This window comes from Triticum aestivum, chromosome 6B, assembly GCF_018294505.1.
Source record: "Triticum aestivum cultivar Chinese Spring chromosome 6B, IWGSC CS RefSeq v2.1, whole genome shotgun sequence".
NCBI lineage: Eukaryota > Viridiplantae > Streptophyta > Magnoliopsida > Poales > Poaceae > Triticum > Triticum aestivum.
Genome location: NC_057810.1, coordinates 366,913,960 through 366,921,056, shown reverse-complemented (window position 1 = coordinate 366,921,056; position 7,097 = coordinate 366,913,960).

Sequence of the window (7,097 nt, the reverse complement as noted above, 5' to 3'; positions counted from 1 at the left end):
TAGCAATGAACTCAGCGATTTCTCTCTTCATCCTAGTCCACCAGAACCTCTGGCGTAGATCCTGATACATCTTAGTACTACCGGGATGAATCGTGAGAGGAGATTCATGCGCCTCCTTAAGGATCAATTGTCGCAGATGTTGATTCTTGGGAACCACCAAGCGATTCTCAAAGAAAACAACACCATGATCATCCATAGAGAAACATCCACCAACTCCCTTCTTAATGTTTCTCTTGATCCGAGAAATTCCTGTGTCTTGCTTTTGAGCAGCGATAATCCGATCTTCAAGATCAGGTTTTGCCACCAGGGTAGAAAGGAATCCGCGAGGAGCTATATGAAGGTTAAGCTTACAGAATTCCTCATGGAGAAGTGGTTGGCCTTGCTGCAACATGAGATTGTTGCAATAGGATTTACGGCTTAGAGCATCAGCCATGACATTGGCTTTGCCTGGGGTGTAGGTAATCCCTAGATCATAATCTGTGATCAACTCCAACCAACGTCTTTGCCTAAGGTTCAGATCCGGTTGGGTGAAGATATACTTGAGACTCTGGTGATCGGTGTAGATCTCGCAACGTTTACCAAGGAGGTAATGTCGCCAAGTCTTGAGTGCATAGACTATGGCTGCAAGCTCTAGATCATGTGTAGGATAATTCTCCTCATGTGGATGCAACTGTCGAGATGCATAGGCAATCACATGACGATCCTGCATAAGAATGCAACCTAGTCCTTGTCGTGAGGCGTCGTAGTAGATAATAAAGTCTTTAGTGAAATCCGGTGGCACAAGTATGGGAGCAGAAGTCAGGCGTCTTTTCAGTTCCTGAAAACTGTACTCACACTGTGGGGACCACTCAAACTTTTTATCTTTCTTGAGAAGTTCTGTGAGGGGTTTGGCTACCTTGGAGAAGTTTTCAACAAAGCGGCGACAATAGCTGGCTAGACCAAGGAAACTCCTAACTTGTTTAACGGTCCCAGGTGGAGTCCAATCGAGAACGGCTTGAACTCTCTCGGGGTTGACAGCAATGCCCTTACCAGAGATTACGTGGCCTAGGTAGGTCACTTCTGGCAACCAAAATTCACACTTGGAGAACTTGGCATAAAGGCGGTGTTCTCTGAGTTTTTCTAACACAAGTCTAAGATGTTCGGCATGCTCTTCCTCGCTCTTCGAGTAAATAAGAATATCATCGAGGTAAACCACGACGAACTTATCTAAGTACTCCATGAAGATCGAGTTCATCAAACGGGAGAATGTGGCTGGGGCGTTGGTTAGACCAAAGGACATGACGGTGTACTCGTACTGGCCATAACGAGTGACAAAAGCTGTCTTGGGAATGTCCCCGTTTCTGATCTTGATTTGATGGTAGCCTAACCTTAAATCCATCTTGGAGAAGACTGAGGATCCAGCGAGCTGATCATACAGGTCGTTGATCCTGGGAAGCGGATACTTGTTCTTTATCGTGACCAAATTAACGGGACGATAATCTACAACCATCCGGTCCGTACCATCCTTCTTCTTGACGAAAAGGACGGGGCAAGCCCAAGGAGAAGAACTAGGACGGATGAAACCCTTTTGCAAGGACTCATCGAGTTGTTTCTTAAGCTCGGCTAGTTCTAAGGGTGCCATCTTGTAAGGTCTCCAGGAGATTGGAGCTGTTCCTGGGATAAGATCTATGACGAACTCTACATCTCTGTCAGGTGGAACACCTGGCAGTTCCTCTGGAAAGACATCCGGAAAGTCACGGACTACCGGGATATCTTCAAGGTCTGGAAGAGGGCTGGCATTAAGAGAATAGAGCTGACGCTTTGCAACTCTAGTGGAGACGGTGACTATCTTGCCAGATGGGTGTGTAAGTTGAACAGATCTTGTGTAACAATCAATCTTGGCATGATGAGCTGTCATCCAGTCCATACCCAAGATGATGTTAATATCTGAAGACTTGAGGGCTACAAGTGATGCAAGGAATACAAGTCTATCAACAAGAATTTCGTTACCATGGCTGATTCTGGTGGTCTGCCATCTAGACCCTGGGGTTTGGATTTCAAGCGGAGTTGGCATATCACAAAATGACATGTCGTGCAAACGAGCATAACCTTCAGAAATGAAGGAGTGAGATGCTCCAGTATCGAATAGAACTGATGCTGGGTGATAATTGACAAGGAGTGTGCTAAGAACGACATCTGGATCATCATGAGCGTCTTTAGCTGAGACGTGATGCACACGTCCACGTTCAGTGGGGGCTGACTTGACACTGATCATCTTGCGTGATGGCTTAATACAGCCAACAGTCTTCTCGGGCTGGGGTGGAGCATAACTAGTCTGAGAGCAATCACGTGCATAGTGTCCTGGCTTCCCGCATGTGAAGCAAGTCCCTGAGGTTGGACGGGGACCCGCACTGACAAGCGGTCTACCAGTAGGCCTGGGTGGAACATACGACTGAGCTGGGGAAGGCACCACATAGGATGACCTCGGTGTATAACCGGAAGGAAGAGCGGAGTTTGGAACCCAAATCCGGCGCTTCTGGGAACTAGAACCGGAGGAAGATCCCAAATCACGGGTGTGCTTACGAGACTCCTCGTAAGTGAGTTGAGCTGTCTCTGCATTGATGGCCTTGTTCACAAGGGCTTGGAATGTATCACAATGATGCAGGTGGAGATCACGACGCAACTTGGGGTTGAGACCCTTCCGGAACCTAGCTTGCTTCTTGGCGTCCGTGGACACTTCTTTTGTGGCATAGCGGGCAAGGTTCTCGAATTCTCTGCTATAAGCATCAACAGCCATCTTACTCTGGGTGAAACTACAGAACTCTTCTCTCTTGCGATCAAGAAGGGCCTGGGGAATGTGATGCTCACGAAAAGACTCAGTGAAATCCTTCCAGGTAGGAATCTGGCCGGCTGGAAGCAAAGTCTCATAGTTCTGCCACCAAAGACTAGCAGGACCTTCCAGGTGGTATGTGGCATAAGTGACCTTGTCATCTTCAGCTACGTTCGCAGAACGCAGCTTATGGGTGATGCTACGGAGCCAGTCATCTGCATCGAGTGGCTCGATGGAATGATGAAAGGTAGGTGGGTGCAAGCGGATAAAGTCATGAATGGTCACAGATCCCTTGAACTGATGTGCGGTATTCTCCTCGATACGTGCCAACAAGCGGTTAGACTCACGCTTGTTCCTCTCCATCTCTAGCATGAACTCTGGCAACGAAGGCTGGTCGGGAGGATCCTCATCCCTACCATATCCATGGTTCTGGCTACGAGCAACGGAACTTCGCTTAGCTGATGACATCCTGAGAGACGAACCAAGGACGGAATCAGCATCAACTATCGACTGTAGAATGTAGGACAAGGAATTAGTATTACTCGAACTCCTAGGGAAATTCCGGCAGCATAACGGCAGTAAAATGCTCAGAATGAGACATCCTAGTAAACATGGGGTGGTAACATACTCATCATCATCACTCAAGGTTCTGAGATCATACTAAACAGACTACACCGGAAGTACTCGAAGCTGGGGTATGACTCTGATCAACCAGTCTTATGGAACTAAACAGACTACACCGGAAGTAACACGTGATCCTGATAGACGGAAGAGAAGCCTAGTTCCTTAACCCCGTCGGAAAGATAGGATGACTCAGATCAGAAGGTCATGAGGTAAAGGAGTAAAAGAGCCTTACGTTCCTTCCCACAATCAATTCCCTTACATAACTAAAGAATTTCTAGACTCAACTTCGACCAGTATGGCTTGGTAATCCTACAGGCAGTCAGGCTCTGATACCAAAGCTGTCAGGACCCCGACTCAATGCCACATCGATCTAGCATGTAACACCTCATATCACTTTGCGGCCTCACGCACGGTATCCCCACGGGTGTCGCCTTACTTTTGCCCGGGACCGTTTGCGCCTTTTGGCACACGTATATGATGGTGTCGCTAGCATCCATATGATAAAGAGCCCGGGCTGACATGGCTAGTCGTAAACCCAAAGTGGCACTAACTTACAGGGACAGGCATCCATGACCCAACATCGAACGTGTCGGTCATCAGCGAGTGAATCCAGGCTGTAGCACTGGGCTAACAAGACTCCGGTGAACCGGGCTGTAGCGGGCTAACAGGACTCCGGTATTCATCGCGTGACATTTCCCCGAAGGGACAGACACAGGATCGAAGAAGGACACATGCCGGCCAACCTAAGTGTTCCGGAGCAGTAGCAAGCTACCAGGGCTCAGTGGAAGCACTAGGAGACATTTCCCGGTAAGAAAGGCTACTAAGAATAAACAACTAGATAGTCAGATCCCACACATAGCACTACACATTACACGTACGCATAACATCCAAGTATGTGCTGTACAACATGGCATCACAGCATAACTCAACAATCATATAGATAAAGGCTCAGAAGAGCCGTCATAGCATTTATTGCAAACAGGGGTCACAAGACCCGTCATACAGAGCATACAAGCAACAAGCGGAAGCATTACATGTCTGGGTACAGACATCTACAAATGAAAAAGGCTGAAGAGCCTGACTATCTACAACATCCGATCAAGATCGTAGCTGAGGTACTAGCTACTAGTCGAAGTCCACAAGAACACTAGTAAGACCGAAGTCTCCGCTGCAAAAACATAAATAAAGCAACATGAGTACAAAGGTACTCAGCAAGACTTACATCAGATCCTATCATACATGCATTTGTATCAAGAGGGTAATGTGGGGTTTAGTTGCAGCAAGCCAGCTTTGACTCTGTGGCTATCCTATTCTACGACTACCAGAAACTTTGGAGGTGAAACAACGTACACGAGTCCACTAATCACCACACAATACACTACTATGGATTCATCCCCGTCTCCCTACGAGAAGGCCATCCATAGCACTCACACTTGTCTTGAGCATTTTATAGTATCCACCTCAAGTTGTCTATGTACCATGTAAGCATCCAAGAAGTCCATAACCGCGGACTCGGCTATTCGAATAGATCATGTTAACCCTGCAGGGGTGTACTTCTTCACACACGCTCTCGCCACTTACCGCCATGTACACGTCATGTATCTTGGCAACCTTCAAGCGGAAGCCTGGCGAGGGTGTCGGCCACGACCTGACTAACCACACAAGACTCTAGTCCAGGTTTATCGCCTATTCGGGTTCCATCCGCAAGGAGATCCGGCCGGGGTGTCGCTCACGGCCCCAAACGATGTGAGCAGGGTTCCCAAGCCCACCAACCGGGTGCCACTCGGTACACCGGGCCACGTGTGCCTAGTCTGTCCCAAGCCCACCCTGCCGGGTGCCACTTGGTAGAAAAATAGCACTACCTACAAACACCAGAAACTAGTTGCGACTCCTGGACAGAGATCAAGTTGGTTAATAAGTCGAGAGGGCTTGGAGCGCCCGGAGCCCAATGTGTGGTAGTATCGAGTCATTGGACAACATACACAGAACTCAGGGCTTAAGGACGGTTCCAGTGAGACAACCCACTATGTACTCCTACATGGCCTCTCACCGCTACCTTTACCAAATCGTGTTCACACACTTCACTCTCAGCATCAGAACATATCGTAACACTCCAATTCATTCCCAATGAATCAGACCTGACACAACTCTAAGCAATAGCAGGCATAGCATGGTAGGAACACAACAATGGCTTCAATCAACTCCTACACATGCTAGTGGGTTTCAACTATTTACTGTGGCAATGACAGGTCATGCAGAGGAATGGGTTCAACTACCGCAGCACAAAGTAGCAGATGAATCGTTGTTGTCCTAATGCAATAACTGAGAGCAGGAGCGAGAGAGTAGGGTGTTATCGAAATGAACAAGGGGGTTTGCTTGCCTGGTAAAACAACAAGGGAGGCACTGCTTCACAGACAGGTACTCTGGAACGTCTCCGGAGCAGGACCTATCGAGAAGGAACGGTGCCGGCAATCAATACACAATCATATGCAACAATATGATGCATGAACATGGCATGTAGATGTGATGCTGTTTGAGCTAATGCATCTGGTAAACATTTGATTTGAAGTCCATTTGAACCAAAGATTCAAATGCATTTCTAAATTAGGTCTCTTATATATGCCATAATGTGTTTTCCCATATTCAGCATGTATAAGTTGGTTTGTCATGCATGAAACTAGTACAGATGGAAAGGTTGCATTTTTCTGATAATTTTTCATATATAAATTATTTTAATCTGAGCTACGGTTGAATTGATATGAATTTTTGAAGTTTAAATCAATTTCTGGAATTTCCTGATTTAATTAAATCCAGAAATTATATACTGCGCCATCATGACGTCAGCATGACGTCAGCGGGTCAACGCGGCTGTCCAGGGTCAAACCTGACGTGTGGGACCCGCACGTCAGTGACACTGGGGTTAACCCCGAGTCAAACCCGGGCTGACTAGCTTTGACTAAACCCTGGGCCCACTGGTCAGCGTCAGTAGGTGGGGGATTAGTGACTAATTAGCTAAGCCACGTCAGCCCGCCGGAGTTCTGGCCGGCGGCGACCATTAGCGCGGCGACGACTCGCCGGACTTGCGTTACAGACGGCGTTTGATCGCGCGAAGACCACCGGGGCGTAGCCCGTCTTCGTCCGCAACCAGGGGAGCTGATGGGGGGGCTGCGGGGGCGCCGGAGCTCGCCGGAGCAAGGCTCGCGGCGGCGGCCGGAGTTCGGGCGCGAGCGGGATCGGGCTGCGGGGCACGGGGAGGCCACCTGAGGGGCCCGGCGGCACCCTCGTGGCACCAGGAACGCGGAGGGAGGCTTGGTTTGGGCGGAGGCGGGCCGAGATGGCGGCGGCGACATGGACGGCGGCGAGAGGCTTCGGCCGTGGTGGGGAACGGTGCTACGGCGTGGATACGAGGGGGAGAAGAAAGGGGAACGGCGGCGGAGCTCACTAGGAGGTCGAAGCGCAGCTCAGTGGGCCTGGGGACGACCTAGACGGCGCGAATCGAAGACGAGGTCACCGGCGGCCGAAGGTTGAAGAAGAGCTCGAAGTCGGCGCTGCAGGGCTTCCGGCGGGGCGTGGTTCGGTGAGGGGGTCGAGGACGACGTCGCGGAGCTCGTGGGCACAACCGAGGGGCGAGGGGGTGGCTGTGGCCGTGGTGGTTCTCGTCGGC